The 24,220-nt window shown below is 44.1% G+C and overlaps 1 long non-coding RNA gene across 1 annotated transcript; it reads right to left on the bottom strand.

Moving 5' to 3' along the window:
* Window positions 1-10,569: 10,569 nt before the first annotated feature.
* LOC129522014 (uncharacterized) lies at window positions 10,570-17,553 on the bottom strand. The gene is made up of 3 exons (XR_008666882.1): window positions 17,214-17,553; window positions 16,704-16,796; window positions 10,570-11,387 (listed from the first exon to the last, which is right to left on the bottom strand). It is a non-coding gene; the product is annotated as an uncharacterized LOC129522014 (long non-coding RNA).
* Between the last annotated feature and the right edge of the window lie 6,667 nt (window positions 17,554-24,220).

Here is a 24,220-nt window from a genome sequence, read left to right as displayed (position 1 = left end):
GGGTATAGTGATTTCCTATACATCCCCTGCCACCATAGTATATAGCACCCTGATTATCAACATCTCTCACCAGAGTGGTATATTGTTCCCAATAAACCCAATGCCTATAGTTCACATTAGGGTTCACTCTTGGTATTGTACATTTTATGAATTTGGACAAATACAGAATGAATGTATACATCATTATACTATCCTACAGAGTAGTTTTACTGCCTTGCAAGTCCACTGTGATCTGCCTATTCATCCCTCCTCCCAACTCCTGGGAACCACTCATCTTTTTAGAGTCTCCATAGTTTTGCCTTTTCCAGAATATCATAGAATCATATTATATGTACCCTCTTCAGATTGGCATAACTTAGTAATATGAATTTATAGTTCCTACATTTCCTTTTATGGCTCTGTATCTCGTTTTTTAATGCTGCATAATATTCCATTATCAGGATTACATCAGTTTACCCATCCATGTACATCTTGGTTCTTCCAAGTTTTGAGTTATAAATAAAGCTGCTATAAACATCTCTGTACAGGTTGTTTATTAATGACTACATGGTGATTTCCAATTTTCATGTTTATTGAGAAATAATTGCTGTGTATCATTGTGTAAATTTAAGATGTACAATGTGATTATTTGATATATGTATATATTGCAACTTGTTTACCACAATATAGTTTTTTTTAATATTTTGTATTTATTCATGAGAGACAGAGAGAGAGAGAGAGAGGCAGAGACACAGGCAGAGGGAGAAGCAGGCTCCACGCAGGGAGCCTGATGTGGGACTCGATCCCAGGTCTCCAGAATCCAGGGCCTTCAGCCCTGGGCTGAAGGCAGTGCTAAACCACTGAGCCACCTGGGCTGCCCTACAATATAGTTAGTTAACAGTCCTTTACCTCACCATGTTTTGTTGTATTTATGGTGAGAACATTAAATCTCTACTCTCATAGCAACTTTCAAATATACAATATTATTTTTCAAGTATACAATATTGTTAATTATAGTCACTACGCTATACATTAGATACCCAGAACTTCATCTTGTAACTGAAAGTTTGTACTCTGATCAACATCTCTCCATTTCTTCTACCACTCAGCCCCTGGCAATCTCTATTCTACTCGCTCCAGTTCATGTTTTTAGGTTCCACACATAAGTGAGATCATACAGTATTTGTCTTTATCTGACTTATTTCACTTAGTATAATGCCCTCAAGGTTCAAAGGTCCATCCATGTTGCCACAAAAGGGAGGATTTCCTTCTTATGACTAGTATATACATATATGTGTATGTGTATATTTATGTATATTTATGTATATATGTACATACATACTAGCAATTTTTAAAAAGGATTTCATTCATTTATTCATGAGAGACAGAGAGAGAGGCAGAGACATAGGCAGAGGGAAGAGCAGGCTCCTCGCAGGGAGCCTGATGCAGGACTTGATCCCCAGACCTGGGATCACACCCTGAACCAAAGGCAGATGCTCAACCACTGAGCCACCCAGGTGTCCCATATATATTGCAATTTCAATACAATTTTTATATATATTAGTTTTAGTTGTATATATCACATTATCCATTCGTTGATGGACACTTAGGTTGTTTCCATGTTTTCTATCATGCAAAAATGTTGAATTTTGTCAAATGCTTTTCTGCATCTGTTGAGATAATCACATGATTTTTGTCTTTCCTCCTATTAATGTGGTGTATGATATTTATTGATTTGTGTGTATTGAACTATCCGTGCATTCCAGAAAAAAAAATCTCATTTGATGTGTATGTGTATGATCCTTTTAATGTGCTGTTCAATTTGGTTTGCTAATACTTGGTTAAGATTTTCACATCTAAGGCAACCCCGGTGGTGCAGCGGTTTGGTGCCTCCTGCAGCCCAGGGCGTGATCCTGGAGACCATGGATCGAGTCCCGCGTCAGGCTCTCTGCATGGAGCCTGCTTCTCCCTCTGCCTGTGTCTCTGCCTCTCTGTGTGTCTCTATGAATACATAAATAAAATCTTAAAAAAAAGATTTTCACATCTATATTCATCAGGGATGTTGGCCTGTGTATATGTACATATACTTTAGTGGGTGGCAAAACAACACTCCAAGCATTTCTTAGGTTATACTTTATTTTTTAAGTTAATACACAGTACCGTGTCATATTTGATTCCATGCTTCTGTGATCAATTAATATTTGTTGAAAAAAAAACATAAAGATTAACAATTAACAATATTTATTCATCCAATGTAACAGAAGTTCCTTGGGTGATTTTTAAATAAATACTTTTAAACAAACATTAAATTAACAGCTTGTTCACATCAATATGTCAATCATTCCTTTGCTATCTCTTTTTAAAAAAGATTTTACTTATTTTTTAAGTAATCTCTACACACCATGTGGGGCTCAAACCTACATCCCTGAGATCAAGAGTTACATACTCCACTGACTGAGCCAGCCTGGTGCCCCTGCCCCCCACCTTTCACTTTGAGCTATCCATAACAAAATTTTCCTGAGCAAAATAAACTTCAATTTAGTCCAAGTGGAATAATTAGAAATGTGGGACAAGCAGTGTGAATTAATGAGTGTTTACTGTGTTCAGTATAATTCTAGAGTATTAGAGTATAAGACATCTTAATGTGTTAATTAAATTATTCCAGGTTAGTTAAGGAGACAGAGGAAGAGACAGGAAAGAAAAGAACAGCAAGGGCTCTAATCACACTATGTAGGGCCTAAAAGTAAAGTCATTCACAGATAGCCCTGGTAAGACTTTCTGACAGCAGTTCACTCCCACCTTAACTCTCAATTTAGAGAGTACTGTAATCCCCAATAGTGAAAATGAGCACCCTAGCATATTGGGCCACAGGGCAATTTGTTGTGAGAAAGATGATTCTGACCCCCTGTCCCTCTAGGAATGAACCAGCACTCGGATGTGCCTAGAAGCTACCCTTCTGTTCAGATGCTTCATGGATAGTTCAACCTTGGACACTGATTGGTAAAGTGAGTGTCTGGGCTGCTTCACACCTGTTTGGTTAGAATGGTTGTAGTATTTAGTCTCAGAATAATATACTTATAATGAAATGAAATGAAAGTAGTCATACTAGTAAATTTGTAAGATAGGAACAGATTTTCCTAAAGGTACATTCACTTTTATTGTGGTCATCTATCTTCTTACTTAAACATAATAATGTCAATTGTTGTTCAAGTCTGGTAGGTGACTCTATAGTTTACCGATACATAAAACACTGGACAACTTAAAACTATCATCCAGTAGTTATTTTACATCAACCAAGTGAAATCAGGCTTTCTGGTGAATCTGAGACTGCTGATAAGGAGACATCAAGAAATTTATATATCTGGGGATTTCTGAGGTTTCTGGTTTCTGATAAATCTGAGACTGCTGATAAGGAGACATCAAGAAATTTATATATATGGGGATCCCTGGGTGGCTCAGTGGTTTAGCGCCTGCCTTCTGCCCAGGGTGTGAATCTGGAGATCCGGGATCGAGTCCCACGTCGGGCTCCCTGCATGGAGCCTGCTTCTCCCTCTGCCTGTGTCTCTGCCTCCCTCTCTCTCTCTCTCTCTCTGTGTGTGTGTGTGTGTGTGTGTGATCTGAAATACTTTTGTCATAGCTCACATATCCCCATATGTGTTTATTTCATGAATAAATAAATAAAATCTTTAAAAAAAGAAATTTATATATCTGGATTTCCTTATTGTGATTTTGGGCATAGAAATAACATGACTGGGATCCCTGGGTGGCGCAGCGGTTTGGCGCCTGCCTTTGGCCCAGGGCGCGATTCTGGAGACCCGGGATCTAATCCCACATCGGGCTCCCGGTGCATGGAGCCTGCTTCTCCCTCTGCCTATGTCTCTGCCTCTCTCTCTTTCTCTCTCTGTGACTATCATAAATAAATAAAAATTAAAAAAAAAGAAATAACATGACTTGGTTATAAAAATAAGTGTCATGTAGAGAATGCAGAATAGAACCTAATGGAAATCTAAGAAATAACCCATGCATATATGGTCAACTAACTTTTGACAAGGGCACCAATAATATACAATAAAGGATAGTCTTTAGTAGACTGTTAAAAACTAGATATCCTTATCTTACACCATACAAAAGTTAACTTGAGATTGATTAGACTTGTGTAAGATATGAAACTATAAAATTCCTAGAAGATGGCATAGGGAGAAAGTTCCTGACATTGGTCTTGGCAATATACTTTTTGGATCTGACATGAAAAGCACAGGCAAGAAAAGCAAAAATAAGCAAGGGGAACTGCAGAGTAAGCTTCTCTCTCTCTCTCTCTTTTTTTTTTTTGTAGATTATCCCCCAAAATAAAGCATTTAAAAATATTTTTGATAAATCTAGGATCAATGAGAAGGTATCTATAGATCCCTGGGAGTTTTTTAAAATTTGCCATAGTTTATTTCTGCATAAATAGTCAATGACCCCATCTGTCCCCCTCTGTGGACATGGAGATTTCCATCAAATGCCACAAATGCCAAATTGACTAATCAATCTTGACTGGTTATACTAACAAATGTGCTTTATTATTATTTTTTAAAAGATTTTATTTATTTACTCATTAGAGACACTGAGAGAGAAAGAGACAGAGATGCAGGCAGAGGGAGAAGCAGGCTCCATGCAGGAAGTGTGATGTGGGACTCGATTCCGGGACTCCAGGATCACGCCCTGGGCTGAAGGCAGGCACTCAGCCAACCACTGAGCCATCCAGGTGGGTGGCTTCTTGCAAGAGATGTTAAACATTTAAAAGATTACGTGAAATATTGTTCCTAATTTGTTAGCAATACTACCATAATCATATACAAAACCTCACCATAATAAAAATCAGAGAAAGAGGGACACCTGGGTGGCTCAGTGGTTAAGCATCTGCCTTCAGCTCAGGATGTGATTGATCCTGGAGTACTGGGATCGAGTCCCACATCAGGCTCCCTGCTGGAGCCTACTTCTCCCTCTGCCTGTATCTCTGCCTCTCCCCACCCCCTCTGTCTCTCATGAATAAATAAAATCTTAAAAATAAAATAAAATAAAATAAAATAAAATAAAATAAAATAAAATAAAATAAAATAAAATGTATATGAGATATAAAGGGCCAAGAAGAGCCAAGACATTGTTAAAGAAGAAATAAGAGAGACAACTCTATAAATTAAAAATTTAATAAAAGCTATAAAAATTAAGGCAGTGATACTGAAACAAGACTAGAAATTAGAACAATGGAAAAGATCACAGCCCCAAAACAAACCAACACATATGGGGATATGTGAGCTATGACAAAAGTATTTCAGATCACTGATAAAAATGCATTAAAAATTAATGCTGCTAGGTTAATTGGATAGTCATATAAAAAGGCATTTTTTTTAAGAGAGAGAATGTAAGTGGGGCCAGGGGGAGCAGAGGGAGAGATAATTCTAAGCAGGCTCCATGCCTAGAGCAGACCCTGACATGGGCTTGATCTCATGATCATGAGATCATGACCTGAACTGAAATCAAGAATCAGACATTTAACTGACTGAGCCACTCAGGTGCCCCAAAAGTTAAATCTTGAAACTATTCACAAAATAGTTTTAAATTTTAAAACTATTCACCATTCACAAAAATAAATTGCAATAGAAATGTACATTTAAATATGAATGGTAAAAAGTAAACCTTAATAAATTATTTTTATGATCTGCAGTTAAGGAAACTATAAAATAACTATAATAACTATAATATATAAATAACTATGATCACCATGCCAACGGCTCTAATGGAAAAAGTGGACAACTCGTACATTACCCACCCGCAAGAATGGATGGATAATGTAACAGAGAGATGGAAACTCTAAGTATCCCAAGAAAGTGACTAGAAATAAAAAACATTAAAGAAATAAATAATGCCTTTGATGGGCTCATCAGTAGATTGGACACAGTTGAGAAAAGAATCTGATCTGTGAGCTTGAAGATATGTCACTAGAAATCCCCCAAACTGAAAAGCAAAGAGAAATAAGAATGAAACAGAACAGAGTATCTAAGAACTGTAGAACAATTGTAAAACTGTAATCATACTTGTAATGGGGATACAAAAGGACAAGAAAGAAGGAATATATGGAGTAATAATGGCTGAGAATTTTCCAAAATTAAATGACACCAAACCACAACCAGGAAGCTCAAATAATAGTAAGCAGACAAATGCCAGGAAAATCTACGCTTAGGCATATCATATCCAAACTGCAGAAAAATCAAAGACACAGAAAATCTTGAATTGAAAGAAGCCAGGTGGGGGAATACACCTTATTTATCTAAAACGAAGGTAAGGTTTTCATGAGACTTCTCTGCAAAAACCTACCAACTAGAGTTGTGTCCAGCAGAATATACTTGGAAGGAAGGAAGGAAGGAAGGAAGGAAGGAAGGAAGGAAGGAAGGAAGGAAGGAAGGAAAACCTGGACAAACAAAAACTGAGGGGTGATGTCACCAGTATATCTGCCTGTCAAGAAATGTTAAAAGTTTTTCAGGAGAAAGGAAATTGATATAGGTAAGAAACTAAGATACACATGAAGAAAGGAAGAGCATTAGATAAGGAAAAAATGGACTTCTCAATTCACATTTTGGTGCCAAGCACATACCTGGATCCCCAGGGCCCATGCTGAATGATATTGACATGGAGCATGATGGCTCTGTTGGCTTAAAAAAAGAAAGAAGACTTGCTTTCGTGACCCACAGCTGCAACCTCCACATTTAAAGATACTGCAATGGACATAGCAAGTTCTCTGACTCATAGAAGGGAGAAATCTACTCCAAAGACTCTGGGCAAAATTTGTAAATAAGAAGTAAAAATATGATGAAAGCAATATCCCCCTCAGCTTTATGGAGGTTTATAATGTACCTTATTGTGTCTAATGCCACACAATATTTCCCTACAGTGTTAAAGAAAAACCAATTTGGAAGGAAAAAAAAAAGAACCGGATCTGGACAGTAGTAGTTAAAGTAGTTAGAATAGGTTTTATTCAGAAACTATTGCAGTAGGGAAGAAAGAAGCCTCCATAGAGAACAGGACCCCATCCCCAGGACAGTACAAAATGGGGATTTATAGCCAAAGAGCAGGGTCATGGTCAAGGGATGGAAAATTACTGAGAAAACCTCAGAAATAGAAAGATTCTAGTTAAACAGACCTGACAGGATTCTTGGCAGAAGGCAGGCCAGGGTAGTCAGATGCTGTGCAAGGGAAAACCCAGTCTTTCCACTCAGGAGTCTTTCTCCTGTGACTCTGTCTCCCTTACTACTCACACAAAACACTTCAATTCCGGTCACCCAATGTGTGGGTTTTTTCCCTACATGAAGCAATTCTCTATGACACCAGATGGATATGATACTACAATTCAATTCAATTCTAACATTATCTTTCTAGAGCTAGCATCAGGTTCCACAGGTCAAGGGCTCAGTGCCACAAAGCAGCACCCTCCCATCCTCCCTTTTCAGACGGCAATCTAGGTCCAGGTTACCACCTCTGCTTCTGACTGATCAGCTCTAGAGTGGAAGTTCCAACAACCCCCTCCTTAGGTTCAATTTATCTGCTAGAGTGGCTCACAGAGCTCAGGAAACACTTGCATTTTTACCACTTCATTAAAGGATGTGATAAAGAATACCTGAATAGTTAGATGAAGAGATACACTGGGTGAGGTCTGGGAGGGTACTGAGCACAGGAGTTTGTCCCCATGGAGTTGGGGTGCATCACCCTCCCAGGGTGGATGTGTTCATCCATGTGGAAACTCTCTAAAACTCCATACTATTGGGATTTTTATAGAGGCTTCCTCATGTAAGCATGACAGATCATTAACACCACTTCCAGCCCCTTTCCCCTCTCTGGAGGATTGGTGTGTGTGTGTGTGTGTGTGTGTGTGTGTGTAGCTGAATATTCCAAGCTCTAATCATGGCTTGGTCTTTCTGATGACAGTCTCCATCCAGGAGTCATCCAGAGTTCCCTCATTAGAACAAGACATTCCAAAAAAAACAAAACAAAAAAAAAAAAAAAAAAAAAAAGAACAAGACATTCCTACCTCCCAGGAAATTCCAGGGGATTTAGGGGCCCTGTGTCAGGAGCTCAAGTTAAAGACCAAATATTAGAACAAGAGTTGCTCCTAGGGCTCTGAACCCTTCAGAAATTACAAGGGTTTCAGGAGCCTATGTCAGAAACTGGGGGCAGCAACCGATACATATATTCTATTTTCTCACAGATACCAAAGCAGGAGAGATGAAGAATATTATCAGATATTGAGGGTGAAGAGTTATCTCTAAACTGACTTGGCAAGATTCTTGCTACAATTGCGTGGTACAGACAGACAAGAACACACTGCAGGGTCCAGGCCTAGAGAATGACTAAAGTTAATCAAGGAGAGTCATTACCAATAGCTATTGTAAAGACAGTTAAATTGTGATATCATTTTGACACTGATCATCCACAGTTTCAAGAAAAAGGAATTGAATTATTTTAAGGCTCGACATCCTGGCTTTCTTTAAACACCAAAAATTAGTACAGATTTCCAAACTAGACATGAAAAGGTCACCAAAGCATCCTTCAGGTTTTAACTTTTAGTAAGGTAAATATCAACCACTATAAGCCACATAAACATAAAGGCCTTTGGGGGTGTCCCCGCCCCCTTTATTAAGAGTAAAGGGTTCCTGGGCAGCCCTGGTGGCTGAGTGGTTTAGCACTGCCTTCAGTCCAGGGCGTGATCCTGGAGACCTGGGATCGAGTCCCATGTCGGGCTCCCTGCATGGAGCCTGCTTCTCCCTCTGCCTTGTGTCTCTGCCTCTCTCTCTCTCTCTCTCTCTGAGTAAATAAATAATCTTAGAAAAAAAAAGAGAGAGTGAGAGAGTAAAGGGTTCCTGAGACCCAAGTGAGAAAACCATTGTGAATTATCCTTAATGTTAACAGGTCTATTTCTTATACTGACTTCAAGAGCCATCAGGAGAGAATCCTAAGCACCTCTCTGCATAAGCCCTACATCTTTTTGGTTCTTTTATGCCAGAGACCTGGTGTTTGGTGAGCCGAGGGACTTTTGACCACAATTAGCTTTTTCCCTCTTTGTTCTCTTATTTGTTTCTTTCCTCTCATCTTTATGTAGTTTGTTAGTACTGTTAGGGGGCAATTGTAGTTAGTATTGCTAGCAGTAAATCACTGAGCTGCAGGACCTAGCAGCCATCCCGGCAACCAGGAGACTCACGTTGACAACTACCAGCCCCTCGAGACTACCAGCCAGGGGCACCTTTGCCAAGGTGAGGTTGGTCTGGCACAGTCTGAGTGGGTCAGAGGCGTCCATAAAGGTCATTAACAAGAGTCAGCAGAGCTCCTCCAGCCTCCATAGACTATTCCTTGAAGTCCAGAGCGTGAAGGCCCTGAATCACCACCCTCGAGTCATGAAACTACATGAGGTGATGGACACCATGGAAATGCTCCACCTGGTCACAGAGTACACTATAGGCACTTGCTTACCCACTGGACCACACGTGTGTGAAAGGAGGAGCCCCCAGGCAGATTCTGTCAGATGGTGTCCACTGTGTAGTACCATCACCATAGGGTATCGTCCACAGGGACCTAAAGCCAGAGAACCTGCTTTTGGAGGCTGACCTGAACATCAAGGTTGCAGACTTTGCCTTTAGCAATGAGTTCACTGTCGGCCATAAGCTGAACACCTTCTGTGGTAGCCCCCCCTCATGCCTACGTACAACAGTCTCGCAGTGGATGTGTGGAGCCTGGAACCATCCTCTATACAATGACTGTCCAGTGAGCAGCAGGTCCCTGGCCTTTATAGGACTTCAGAGAGATGTAGCAGTGGGTACTGAGCAGAATATACCACATTCCCCTTTATATGTCTGTGGAGTGTGAAAACCTACTAGAGAAATTCCTGACCCTCAATCCCAGGGAGAGAAGCGCTTTGAAGGAACCATGAAAGGACCCACGGATGAACATGGTCCATGAAGAGGAACTAAAGCCTTACATTGAGCCACTTCCTGACTACAAGGACCCCCGGCAGAACTGAGGTGACATTACCCATGGGCCACGGGTGGGACAAGATCCAGAACCTGTTGATGAGCTGGAATTATGAAGTGATGGCCAACTACCTGATCCTAGGCTGCAAGAGCCCCAAGGAGAAGGGGTAAACCACTGCTGTGACGCTCCTGCCTTCAGCTGATCCTACCAACAGCTGTTGTCCTTCCCCATCCTATATGCTTCAGCCTAGGGTCTCTGCCAATGCAAAGAAATGCAGTTTTGTTGAGCCTGTCATCCCCCCCCCCCCTCGCCTTGTTGTGTCTCGTAACTCAGAAAGTCAGCAGCTTGGGGAGGACTGGGAATCAGTCAAAGGCCAGCAGCCCAGCCAAAGGGCCTGCCAGTCTCCCACCATGCCTGGAGACAAGGACCAGCCCATTCCCCAGCACAGGCCCTCATGTGGGCCTGGGGCTGCCCTGCCACCCAAAGCCTCAGTAGCAGTGGTAGAGGCCCATATGGAACCAGCTGCTCCCTACCCTGGGTTTATCCTACACTGGAAACTCCCTCTGTGCTGGATGACCTGGTGATGGGAGCCCAGCCTTTCCTTTTGGCAAGAGCCAGGGCTGACATGGCGGCTGTTGGGAGCTTCTTCAACTTCCTACTCAGACAGACACCCATGTTTCAGGCTGCCTAGAAAGAACTTGTGGGGCCCCTAAAACACATTGAGGGCAGCCTGGGTGGCTCAGCAGTTTAGCGCTGCCTTCAGCCCAGGGTGTGATTCTGGAGACCTGGGATCGAGTCCCATGTTGGACTCCCTGCACAGAGCCTGCTTCTCCCTCTGCCCATGTCTCTGCCTCTCTGTTTATCTCTCATTAATAAATAAAATCTTAAAAAAAAACCCACAGTGAAGCCAATGAAAGCTCATGGTTGATAGCCAAGGCAGGCTAAAACCAAAGACTGCTTTTAAAAGAGGGAGCAATGTGCTCGCATATACTAAAAGAGCAAGAAGATCCTGAGTTCCACAGAGCCCAGGGACAGGTGTGGGAGCCAGGACAGGGCTGAGGCGACAGCTGCAGGGGTGGGAGTGGTGCAAGGAGCTTACAGCACATGTGCAGGGACACCTAAAATGAGGACTGCGTGCAGGGGAGGATAGCAAGTGCAGACTGCCAAGGTGCTCTGCATGGGATTCAAATCAAGGGAGTACCTGCACTTCTACAGCTTTCAAAAGCATTGAATCCAAAATGCTGGTGAGCTTAAAGGATGGCTGGGAGCCACCAAGGAGATAAAAGGAGAGGCTGGCCCTTTGTCCCAACCTGGATGAATCTTCAGAGGCTGGACTGTTGTCCTGGGGTACTTCTCCTCTCCTGCTCTTCTCTCTCTTCCTCCATGTTTATCAGGGAGGGGAGATACTGCTGCAGAAATAAACACAAAAAACCACATTTAATGAGGAAGCATTTAACATCTAATTTCTGAGTCACTTTTAATTTTCTTCAAAGATCGTATTTATTCATTTATTTATGAGAGAGAGAGAGAGAGAGAGAGAGAGAGAGAGAGAGAGAGAGAGAGAGGAGACGCAGAGATATACGCAGAGGGAGAAGCAGGCTCCTCAGGAAGCCCTATGCAGGATTCAATCCCAGGACTCCGTGATCACGCCCTGAGATGAAGGTAGATGCTCAACCACTGAGCCACCCAGGTGTCTCCGCTGAGTCACTTTTAAAGCTGGATTGTGGGAGGTGATTATTGATTTGACTGGTTCTCATTGATGTTTGTCTTACAGAACACAGGGTTGTCATTCCCTTGAGCAGGTTTGATAATAGTGATATTAACATCAACAAATAACAGTAGCATTTACTAGTGGCCACAGACGCTCTAGACCATTTCAATTCCTTTTAGGTACAACTGCCTATTTAACAGACTAGTAAATGAATGTTGAGTGGGGTTAAGTGCTTTGTACAATCACGGAGCAGGTGAGTGGCAAAGCTTGTGTCAGGAGCTTGTGCTTTGAGCCCCAGCTCTGTGGCCTCCCGTGGCTCCAGTCTGGGGCCTCTGTAGTCCTGGTTTTGACACCCTTTCAAGGTTGTTACACTGTGTCTCTGAATTAATGGATAATTCAGTAATATAAGAAATGAGACAACCAACCACTTGGGTAGTAATCTTCAGAGCTCTGGGTGAATTAACCTGTCTGCAGTCCCCTAAATCCTTCTTTGCATAAGTAGGACACAGTTCTGAGTATACACTCTACCTCAAAAATGTAAGGAAGAAAGATGAAGCTGCTTAGAGTGCTGGAAACACTAAGGTTTCTAGATCTTGAGGGACAATGCCTTATAGGTCCTTTAGCAATGAAGTGCCCCCCCACCCCACCCCATGTTAGAGCCTGATCCAGATCTAAACGGATCTAGGGTGGTGCCCAGCAGGGTGGCCTTAACTCTCTTCTACCTCATGTTGAAATCTTAGGAGCTAGAGAGCAGATGAAGAGTGATGGCTTTCAGATGAACTCTCATGTATTTATTTTTAAAGATTTTATTTACATAAGAGAGAGAGAGAGAGAGAGAGAGAGAGAGAGAGAGAGAGAGAATGCATGTGCGAGCCAGTTGAGGGGAGGGGCAAAGGGAACAGGAGAAGGAGAAGGAGAATCAGGTTCTCCTTTGAGCAAGGGGCCCAATGCCAGGCTGGATCCCAACACCTTGGGATCATAACCTGACCTGAAGGCAGATGCTTAATCAACTGAGCCATCCAGGTGCCCCAAACTCTTGTGTATTTAAAATTCACTTACTAGAGTCAAGAGCCCCTTTTCCTATCCCAATCCTTTTTATTCGTGTACAAATTAATTAGAACTTGTCTGAACTGCTCACTCACCCCAGAACTGCTGGGTCACATCTCTGCCCTGGGGGATCTGCCACAGTGTGTTCTGGGCCTCTGTCCTCTCAGGCACAGGGAACAGACTTCTCATTTATGGTCAGATTTGAGCCTTTTCCAGAGTCACTCTGCTTCCAGAGTCACAGTGGTGAGGCCACTGAAGAGCTTTGGAAGGGTCCTTGATTGAAAATTTGATGGCAATTCTTTTTTTGGCACATCCTCTAGGTCAAGGTACAATCCTCTGGCATGGGCCTTTGTGACTATCAGAGTGCCTGGGACATACCAGTGCTCCACAAATAGTGCTTTTCCTCTTTACTGGAAGGGAGTTACAAGGAAAGAATTGCAGGGAAATTTTGGAAGACAGAGACAGACAACTAGGTATAACTGATGCGAGGGTCAGGAATGTTTTGCGGACAAGGCAGATTTGGAGCTGAGGCCCACCAGAACTGCTGGGACGCTGAGTCCTCGTGTGAGATGGGTCACATATTCTTCTGAGGACTGCCATTTTTTCCCCTACTGCAGCTGCTGTGTCAGTTTCCAAGCTGTCTGCTGTTGGGAGGGCCTCAGCTTGTACACAACACAGATCCATTGGTGGTAGTCGCCTGGAGCCCTGGCTGGAAAGGATCTGGAAGTCAAGGTCAGACTCAGCAGGGGGGAGTCCTGCTTGTCAGGCACCCATAAGAGTTACAGTTCCTAGAACTGCCTTCACTGTTGCTCCCACTTGTAATGAGATGATGTTAAAGGACTCCAAGGAAAAAAAAAAAAAAAAGACTCCAAGACTGAGGATCCCTGGGTGGCTCAGTGGTTTAGCACCTGCCTTTGGCCCAAGGCATAATCCTGGAGACCTGGGATCGAGTTCCACATCGAGCTCCCTGCATGGAGCCTGTTGCTCCCCCTGCCTGTGTCTCTGCCTCTCTGTGTCTCTCATGAATAAAAAATAAAATCTTTTTTTTTTAAAAAAAAAAAAGGACTCCAGGGCAGAGCCAGGACAATGAACATAACCCAGTCACGACAGGAGCTGCTGGGTCAGAGAGCTCTCTGATCATCACTGCATATACCTGGGTATGATAGCTTTGCAAGCCCCTGTATTCCTGATATTTCTAATTTTATTGCATTATGGCCCAAAAATGTAATGTATTAAATGTTTGTCCTTTTTATATTTACTAAATATATACTTCTGTTTCCAAAGTATAATCCGAAGGTATTTCTATTTCTTTGTAAATTGTCTTGGTTTCTAAAAAAATTCACTTTGTTATTTGTTAATATATTCTTTTGGGTAGATACATAAAGGTCAGTTATATTTTCATTGTTTTGTATATTTGTGTGTTTTAAATCATTGGGGCCTTTCATTCTCTCTGAAGATTTTTCCTTCCATGCAGAGAGAGAGAGGGAGGCAGAGACACAGGCAGAAGGAGAAGCAGGCTCCATGCAGGGAGCGTGACGTGGGACTCGATCCTGGGTCTCCAGGATCAGGCCCTGGACTGAAGGCAGCGCTAAACCACTGGGCCACAGGGGCTGCCAGGATTTAATTTTTAATACCCAGATTGGAGCGCCTGGGTGGCTCAGTCGGTTGAGCATCTGCCTTCGGCTCAGGTCATGATCCAAGGGTCCTGGGATTGGGCTCCCTGCTCAGCAAGGAGTCTGCTTCTACCTCTCCCTCTGCCCCTCCTCCCTGTGTTGTCTCAAATAAATCTTAAAAAAATACCCAAATTGCATAGCAGTTATTTCTCTCTCAACATTTTTAGCTGATTATATATATATATATATATATATATATATATATATATATAGAGAGAGAGAGAGAGAGAGAGAGAGAGAGAGAGAGAGGGAGTTTGAGTCTTCAAAAAATACATTTTAAACGAGGAAAAGGGATGCCTGGGTGGCTCAGTGGTTGAGCGTCTGCCTTCAGCTCAGGACATGATCCCGGGGAATTGGGACAGAGTCCCTGCATTGGGCTCCCTATGGGGAGCCTGCTTCTCCCTCTGCCTATGTCTCTGCCTCTCTCTGTGTCTCTCATGAATAAATAGATAATTTTAAAGAAACGAGGAAAAGTTTCTTGTTGCTTTCAAATACAATCAGCAGACCATCAATCACACTAGTCACTCTGCAAATGTGTTGGCAAGATGTATAATATCTGATGCTGCTGGTCTACAAGAGGCCACTGCCACTGCACAAAAAGCAATTATATGCTAATGGCTCCATTATTTTTTAATTTAATTTTTAAAGTATGATGTGGAGAACAAAGGCAAAAGAAATCTAGAAAAAAATTAAATCTCCTCACAACTTGCAGCCCATTGACAAGCCTTTGAGATAGCCAGAGTGACCTTCCTCTAAGAACTCAGTTCAATACTTGGCTAGAAGCAATACATAATCTTAGCTTAACATTAGCCCAATCTCCAGGATCTTCTAAGTCTTCTTAACACATAAAAATTCCTTTGGAGACAGCCCACGTGGCTCAGCGGTTTAGTGCTGCCTTCAGCCTGGGGCCTGATCCTGGAGACCCAGGATTGAGTCCTATGTCGGACTCCCTGCATGGAGCCTGCTCCTTCTGCCTGTGTCTCACCTCTCTCTCTCTCTGTGTCTCTCATGAATAAATAAAATCTTTTAAAAAAATTCCTTTGGAAACTTCATCTTTGCCCTCACTCCCACCAAGATATATGTCAGCAATCATCCTCCAAGCATATGGCCCACTGATATATATCTGATGAGTCTCATGACAAAAGTTTACTAGACAGTAGTAAATGCCCTTTTCCTAATAACAGCTAACCCCTCAAGGTCCTGGAAACCTGACTTCCAAATACCTTAGAGACTCAAGCTACCCCATAACCCCCTCCCAACTTACAAGTATATAATCGGCCACTCCTCACCATCCCAGTGCAGTTCTGCTCAAGGGCTCTGTCCCCTGTGCTTTAATAAAGTCACCCCCTTTTTTTAAAAAAAGATTTCATTTATTTATTCATGAGAGACAGAGAGAGAGAGAGAGAGAGAGAGAGAGAGAGAGAGAGAGAGGCAGAGATATAGGCAGAGGGAGAAGCAGGTTCCATGCAAGGAGCCCGATGTGGGACGCGATCCCAGTACTCCAGGATCACATCCTGAGCCAAAGGCAGACGCTTAACCACTGAGCCACCCAGGGATCCCAATAAAGCCACTCTTTTTGAATCAAAGATGCCTCAAGAATTCTTTCTTGACCGTTCACTCTGAACCCCAACATTTTCACATCAAGTAAATTCTATTCCCAACATGGGGCTTGAACTCACGACCCTCAAGAATTGCAAGCTATAGTGACTGAGCCAGCAGACACTGAAAAATTGTTAGGATTTTTTGATGGACTTGCTATACCTTACAATTTTTTTTTCTATTTAAAATAATAGGAGGGCACCTGGGTGGCTCAGTTGGTTAAGCGTCTGCCTTCAGCTTGGGTCATGTGATCTGGGGTCCTGGGATCAAGTCCCATGTCTGACTTAGCGGGGAGTCTGTTTCTCCCTCTGACTCTCCCTTTGTGCTCTCCCTCTCTCAAATAAAATAAATTAAAAATCAATAAATAGGGATGCCTGGGTGGCTCAGCGGTTGAGCGTTTGCCTTCTGGCTCAGGCCGTGATCCTGGTGTACGTGGATGGAGTCCTGCATTAGGCTCCGTGCATGGAGCCTGCTTCTCCTGCCTGTGTCTCTGCCTCTCTCTCTCTGTGTCTCTCATGAATAAATGAAATCTTAAAAAAATAAAATAAAATAAATAAATAGTGGGAACTAAGGTCTCCTTAGAGTTTCTTCTAAGAGAAAGTCTTGACATTTCAGGCATATACTATCAATCTAACAATCACCAGTGGCATATAACTTTCCAGCTTTGTCTTAGTTTTAAGTTTTTGATTACCTACCTTGGAAATTACTTAACTTCATTTCTTCCAATTCTTGTAGAATTGCTGCTCCAGAAAGTAGGACCATGGATATTTTGCTCTTTTGCATCCTCCCTGCACAGAATTGGAACTGTGCATAAGTGAGTTCAAGACTGTGTGTAGGGACTTAGTAACTGAGAGCTATCTAATCAGAAAAAATAAATGGACAAAATGACTTAGGAAAAATATCACTATCACCCCCGAAGGCAACAAATTGTTTAATTATTCTGTGGTTCTGAAGGAATATTTAAAAAGGGATATGTAAAGGGGTTCCAAAGGAGCCAGACTGTAGGGTAGAAAATGTTATGCTATCTTCCTCCATAAACTTCCCTGACGTTTTGGGAAGGACCAAAGGGAACTTGTAGTCCTGCCGGCCTGTGTGAGCGAGGCCAAGAGGGCCACTATAAGGAGCCCTGTCAACCAGCCCCTGCGGGGGGGAGTTAGAGTCATAGCTTGGGTGTGGTCCCCCAAGGGGATTAGGAGGTCACTGACCTGCCCGCCTGAGTTTCCCATCTGTACCATGCAGCTTGGGGCCTCTCCACTGTCATGTTTCTCCTTTGCACAACACCGCACTGTGCAGTCCCTCTAAGAGGCCTGATGAAGTGTGGACTGTTCAGCCAGCCCAGGGGTGCAAGAGTTGCTCTGCGGCCACACCGCCAACAGCCCATGGGGATGATTTGGGCAGCCCCCAAGGACAGAAGTGACGGCGGGAAAGGTGGCTTTGAAAAGGCAAGCTCCAGGTTCCCAGGTACCAGTATTTCCATTGCAGCCGGTGAGTTTACGTTTCAAATAACGGCTTAGGAGCTTCCGCGCGGATTCCAAGCGGCCACACCAACCGCCAGGTCCGCGCGGGCCGCTAGTTCCACCCCCAAGCCAGGTGGCCTCAACCTGCGCGGCCCGGCGGCACTGCGCATGTCCGAGGGGGCGTGGCTCGGAGGCCTTGGCGAGAAGAGGCGGGGAGCGAGGCGGTGGGAAGGGCGGGGCGTGCTGAGCCCCGAGGCCCGGCTGTATCCACAAGGCCCGCTCGCCGCAGGCTGTCAGATGTGCGCTGCGGCACTTGCTCGACTAGAAACCCGGCTTTGGCCACAAGTCGCGCCATGGGCAATTCGTGAAGATGCACTCTTACGATTACAGCGCCAGCCAGGATGTCAGGGGCGGGCCGGGCCGTGTTTCTGGGAGCGGGGCTCGGAGGACGTCGGCGCTCCGCCCCGGGAGCTCGGGGGCGGGGTTAGGGGCGGGGACTATCTCCCGGGCATGCTGGGAACTGTAGTCTCTTAGTCGTTCCCAGCCTGGGGCTTACAGGGCGGCAGGACTACAACTCCAAGGATGTGCTGGGCGCTGGGTGCTCACCGTGGTTCAGCATCTTCTGTTTAGATTTTGTGGCTCTGACACTTTGCCTATCCCATTCCCATTCCTATCTGCTGCACTGATTGCTTTGTTGTTGTTTCCTAGGAGCCATTTGGTTGTTTCTGTATCTTGCAGTGTTTTTAGGGATTCCACCCTCATTACATAAATCAATATGTGCAATAAATAGAATAGCTACCTACTTGTATCTCTCACGTTTGTCCTCTCCAATGGAGCTGTGAAGAATCCTAGTTACTTGTAGCTCCTCATTCTCATGCAGTCACTTACAAAGCTGAGCATCTCTTCTTTGGTCTCATTGATATTATTTTTTTCTTTTTTTTTCCTATTAATTTATTTTTTTAAAAATTTTTATTTATTTATGATAGTCACAGAGAGAGAGAGAGAGAGAGAGGCAGAGACACAGGCAGAGGGAGAAGCAGGCTCCATGCACCGGGAGCCCGACGTGGGACTCGATCCCGGGTCTCCAGGATCGCGCCCTGGGCCAAAGGCAGGTGCCAAACCTCTGCGCCACCCAGGGATCCCCTGATATTATTTTTTTCATCTATTTTGAAATATATTCTGCTGATAACATGGACACTGGCTGGCATTTTTACATATCTAACATCTCTGTGAAGGAGGCCTGTGGTCCCCATTTTACAGGTGAGGAAACTGAGGCTAAGAAGGGTTGAGTAGCTTCCTAAACTTCACACGATCTCTTGGCACATTTTCAATCTTAACGTGGAACTCTGTCTCTCAGGTGTATACACTCTGTGAAAGAAGATGAGTGTTTACAGAATTTTGGCACAAGGTGCTGAAAGCAAATGATTTTAATTTGAATATACCTTTGTACAACTTCTTTCTATCTTACTTCAACCACCCAGATTCATGTAACTCTCAAAAATGCATTGGGTAGTTTCAGGGATTCACAAAACTTTTCTTTTTTTAAACAACATTTGCATGGCTTTCATGGTGTTTTAAGTGAAGAATCGATGATGATATTGAAAATAAATGATGATGATGTTAAACTTTGCCAATTATCAAGTACAGAAATACCAGCTAACTTACTACTGAGCAGGTGGAGAGATCTACAGTGCCTGGTGCTGCTGAGCAGTGAGCTCTGGGAAGGTGAGAGGTGCCCTGCAGTGCTGGCAGCTCCTCCACTGGCTGGGCACTGTCTTCGTAAAACTGGCCTGTGTATATGTGAGCACCTGGATCTTGTAGGGCTCTGGATGGCTTCTTGTATTGTTTTCTTAAGATTTTATTTACTCATTCATGAGACACACACACACACACACACACACACAGAGGCAGAGACACAGGCAGAAGGAGAAGCAGGCTCCACACACGGATCCCAACGCGGGACTCCATCCCAGGTCTCCAGGATCACACCCTGGGCTGAAGGCAGCACTAAACCGCTAAGCCACTGGGGCTGCCCCAGGTTCTTGTTTTTAATAATAGTTTAATAGTTTGAAAGTGATCATGTGATAGTATAAGTGTATTTTCTTTCCTTTGTTTAAGCGTGCCTGTGTGTGACAGACATAATGAGCCTAATAATTTCATATGAACCCATGGTTGTTCTCAACTAAGGACAGTGGTGGAAAAAAAAACAATTTGTGTATAATCACTGGCTTCATACTTCATACAGAGAAGACATATTTCCTATTGGAACAGCTGGTGAGACCTCTTGCCTTTTATATCTTGTTTGTCTGTTCTAATGTGATATTTTATTTTACTTTTTTAATTTTTATGTACTTATGATAGTCAGAGAGATAGAGATAAAGATAGATAGAGAGAGAGAGAGAGAGAGAGAGAGAGAGAGGCAGAGACACAGGCAGAGGGAGAAGCAGGCTTCATGCACCGGGAGCCCGACGTGGGATTCGATCCCGGGTCTCCAGGATCGTGCCCTGGGCCAAAGGCAGGCACTAAACTGCTGCGCCACCCAGGGATCCCCTCTAATGTGATATTTTAGGGGCAATGCTAATGGTTCAAATTGCAGGGCTCCCATTTTTTCCTTGTTTGGGCTTAAGATGTAACATTTTTATCTTTTTAAAAAAATTATTATTCATGAAAGAGAGAGACAGGCAGAGGGAGAAGCAGGCTCCATGTAGGGAGCCCGACGTGGGACTCAATCCTGGGTCTCCAGGGTCAGGCCCTGGGCTGATGGCGGTGCCAAACTGTTGAGCTACCCAGGCTGCCCACATTTTTATCTTAAATGGCAAAAATATCTTTGTTGATGAAAAAATCCTATTGCCAAATACTTGTACATTAGGAAAAAAGCAGAGCTCAAATATACTTATTAAAAACAAACTGCTTGCTTTTCTTGTTCTGTTCCCCCAGATCTTTTTTTCCAAAAGAGAATTTTCCTTCTTTTTTTTTTTTAAGATTTATTTATTTATTCCTGAGAGACCCAGAGAGAGAGAGGGAGAGACACAGGCAGGGGGCAAAGCAGGCTCCCCGCAGAGAGGCCGATGTGGGACTGGATCCTGGATCCTGGGATCACTCCCTGAGCCGAAGGCAGACGCTCAACCGCTGAGCCACCCAGGCACTCTCCCCCCGAACATCATTTTTGTGCACCTAAGTATCACTTAAGAAAATAGCAATATTCTATAGAAAAATCATGGTAGGTTTTAAATATTAGAGTTCTGCAGAATATTTCATTTTTTAAAATTTTTATTTATTTATGATAGTCACACACACAGAGAGAGAGAGAGAGAGAGAGGCAGAGACACAGGCAGAGGGAGAAGCAGGCTCCATGTAGGGAGCCCAATGCAGGACTCGATCCCAGGACTCCAGGATCACACCCTGGGCCAAAGGCAGGTGCTAGACTGCTGAGCCACCCAGGGATCCCCTGTTCTTTTTTTTTTTTTTTTAAGATTTTAAAATAAAATAAAATAAAATAAAATAAAAATAAAAAATAAAGATTTTATTTATTTATTCATGAGAAACACAGAGAGAGGCAGAGACAGAGGCAGAGGGAGAAGCAGGCTCCCTGCAAGGAGCCTGATGTGGGACTCGATCCTGGGACTCCAGGATCACGCCCCGAGCTGAAGGCAGACGCTCAACCGCTGAGCCACCCAGGCGTCCCGGGATCTCCTGTTCTAAAAGATTTCTAACTTGAAGTATTTCTAACTTTCTAACCAAAGAGCGTTTGATGATACCAGTACAATAGTGTGTTGCTGAATCCTTCTAAGGCTTTTAGCAACAATCCTTTTTCTCTTAAACATCAACATCTCCTCTATCAGATCTTTCACCCATCTGTGTTTAGAAACAATGGCCAATCTCCTCTACCCTCAGAAATCCTCCATAATCTTCCCTTCTTCTCAGCTACTGGCTTTGTTCTCATGCCCATCACAGACTCACTGGGTCTATGCTTGCTATCTCTACATTTCCCTCTGCCTGTCATTCCTCAACCCATTTGGGGCTAGAGTCAACATGGCCAGATAACTCCTTGAATCTAGAAAAATGGATCATGGATGATTCTGAACCATTGACCTTGGTACTCAGGAGAGGGCATCCACAGCGGAGTGTGAAGTAGCTAGTGGAGGAGGAGAGGGAGAGAAATGTGGTTTTATCCATGATAATCATTCATGTGACCATGCTACAGAGCCCAGGTGTGAGGGCAGAAGAAATCAGGGCTGGAGATAAATACTTGGGGGTCAGGGCCTAGAAATAATAGCTGAACCAAGAGATAAGAGCTCCACAGTTACGAATGCTTCTCTGTACTCCAGAATTTTCTGATTCTAGGATAATCACAAATCCCATACTCATTCTTTTTTTTTTTTTTTTAAGATTTCATTCATTTTTTCATGAGAGACAGAGTGAGAGGCAGGGACACTGGCAGAGGGAGAAGCAGGCCCAATGCAAGGACCCTGATGTGGGACTCAATCCTGGGACTCGAGGATCACACCCTGGGCCGAAGGCAGGCGCCAAACTGCTGAGCCACCCAGGGATCCCCAGCCCATACTCATCTGTGTGTGACCTTGGGCTTGAAGCCTGGCCTCTGTCAGCCTGTTTCTTCATCTGGAAAATGTGAAAGCTCCACTAATCTTTCAAAGTCTCTGAGGACCCAGTGTCATACTACTATCATCATTGTTATTGCCCTCACCTGTCCAGGTAGAGCAGAGCCAAAAACTCAACACATTTCTTTTCTGCCTTCAGCCTTTTTTTTTAATTAATTAATTTATTTATTTATGATAGTCACAGCGAGAGAGAGAGAGGCAGAGACACAGGCAGAGGGAGAAGCAGGCTCCATGCATCGGGAGCCCGATGTGGGATTCGATCCCAGGTCGCCAGGATCGTGCCCTGGGCCAAAGGCAGGTGCTAAACCGCTGCGCCACCCAGGGATCCCTCTGCCTTCAGCCTTATCTCCACTCTGTGAGGTCTGCTTCATAGGCATTATTCCTCTATTTTCTAGATAAGGAGACAGAGGCTCAAAGAGGGGCGGTCTTCAGGGGCCCACGGTGGAGAGAAACTTGCCCTTCCCTGCCAGAGTCCACACCCTAGGTGCTTCACCTTACCTCCAGCCCTATGACTGATAAGATTCCTGTCCATTGAGTTCTTTATGTATGCCCTGGGCCAAGTTGTGGATGGAGTGAGATGGGGTGTCTTGGTGGCCTGGTTGAGTGGCACTTGCCTACTCCATCCCCACTGGAGTCTCTGGCCCCCAGGCTGGAACTGAGGCCATGTCAAAGGCTTCACCTCCCTGGAGAAGCCCTCAGGCCACGCTCTGCTCTACACAGTGCCTTAATTCACTGTCCAAAGAAGACAGGGAAAAAGCTCCCAGGTGAGTAGGCCTCTCTCTGTAGAAGAACCAGGGAGAATGAGGGAGAAGTTCTTGAGGATTTGGCACTCCTGGGTGTGGGAAGAGAATGAGTTGTATGGTGGGGAGCTGGAGTCTTATTTGCCTTAGCTTTAGTCCTCCTCAGTTTAAATGATCTCTCCTGGATGCCCAGAGAGCCCCAAAAGGTCCTATTCAGGACCCAAAGGGTAAGCAATTCAGCGAGGTCTCCCATAGCATAGCCTGGCCACCTTTATCAGTGCTCTATAACCACAGCTCTGTCTTGGGGCATCATGCTTAGGTTGCCCAGGAAGTTAGCCACACTGATGACCCGAGTTATGGTGACATGGACTATGGGTTCCAGGTGTTCATCACTAGGCTTATTCTTTTGAGACCAGGCACTGATGTGGTACCATCTCAAGCAGATCCTGGGCACGGGGGGGAAGGACTGTCACTCAGCTCTGCGATACCCCAGTGTAGTGTCCCAGGCAGGGGTCACAAGTCAGAGCTGGAGCTCAGGAAGCTGAGGATGTAGCCTGAGCCTTGTTGTAGTCCCTGAAGGCACCCACTACAGGATGATCCAGGACCCATTATTGGCACGGAAGGGAGAAAGTCATTTGTTACCTGACCTTCCCCACAAACTCCAAGCTCCAGAAGGTGGCTCAAGTCAGTTCCTCCCAAAAGGGCATCCTCCACCAATCCTGATCACCTCTTTGGTCCTACCCGCCATTCAGATGCATATTCCACTGTGGCAGCTACAATCATGGGTTCGTTTGTTTGTCTTCCTTATAGTTAGGTACACCTCAGATACCTAATAAGTGCTGACACTGCTGGGTGGGCAGATGAGTGGGTGACCTATGGACCTGGCTGCACACAGTGAATTTCCCTACCCCCCACAGCTTTCTATCTGTTCTGTCTCATTTAATCTTCACAGCCACTCTGTACAGTATGTCCTATTAATGTCCATCTCTCCTGTCTGCAGGTGGACAGTAAAGGCTTCGGAGTTAAGAATAATGCCCAGGTCACAAGGTTGGTAAGTGATGGAGCTGAGATTTGGACCCAAGACATAAGAGTCTAAATCAAGGAAAGCCAGGTCTGGGGCAGCTTATGGCAGAAGGAAATCTTGTTTCAGCCCCTCCCTGAGAGCCCAGCTGCTCACTGCATCCATCAGAGTCAGCTGCTCTGTCATCAGCTTGGGAGGGAAGTCCGTGAGGTCAGGCTTCCCCTTTAGCTGGTTCTTTCTGATCACATGCCAAGGGTAGGAAAGCTCTGGGACTGCAGCTGACTCTGTCTCTATTTTTGGAGCTAGAGATAAAATTCCCATTATAGCTGATATTTGAACTGACTCCATCTCAGGACCTTACACATATGCTGAAGA

Source organism: Nyctereutes procyonoides, unplaced genomic scaffold (genome assembly GCF_905146905.1).
Source record: "Nyctereutes procyonoides isolate TBG_1078 unplaced genomic scaffold, NYPRO_anot_genome, whole genome shotgun sequence".
Taxonomy (NCBI): domain Eukaryota; kingdom Metazoa; phylum Chordata; class Mammalia; order Carnivora; family Canidae; genus Nyctereutes; species Nyctereutes procyonoides.
This window is presented reverse-complemented; position numbering and strand designations above follow the sequence as displayed.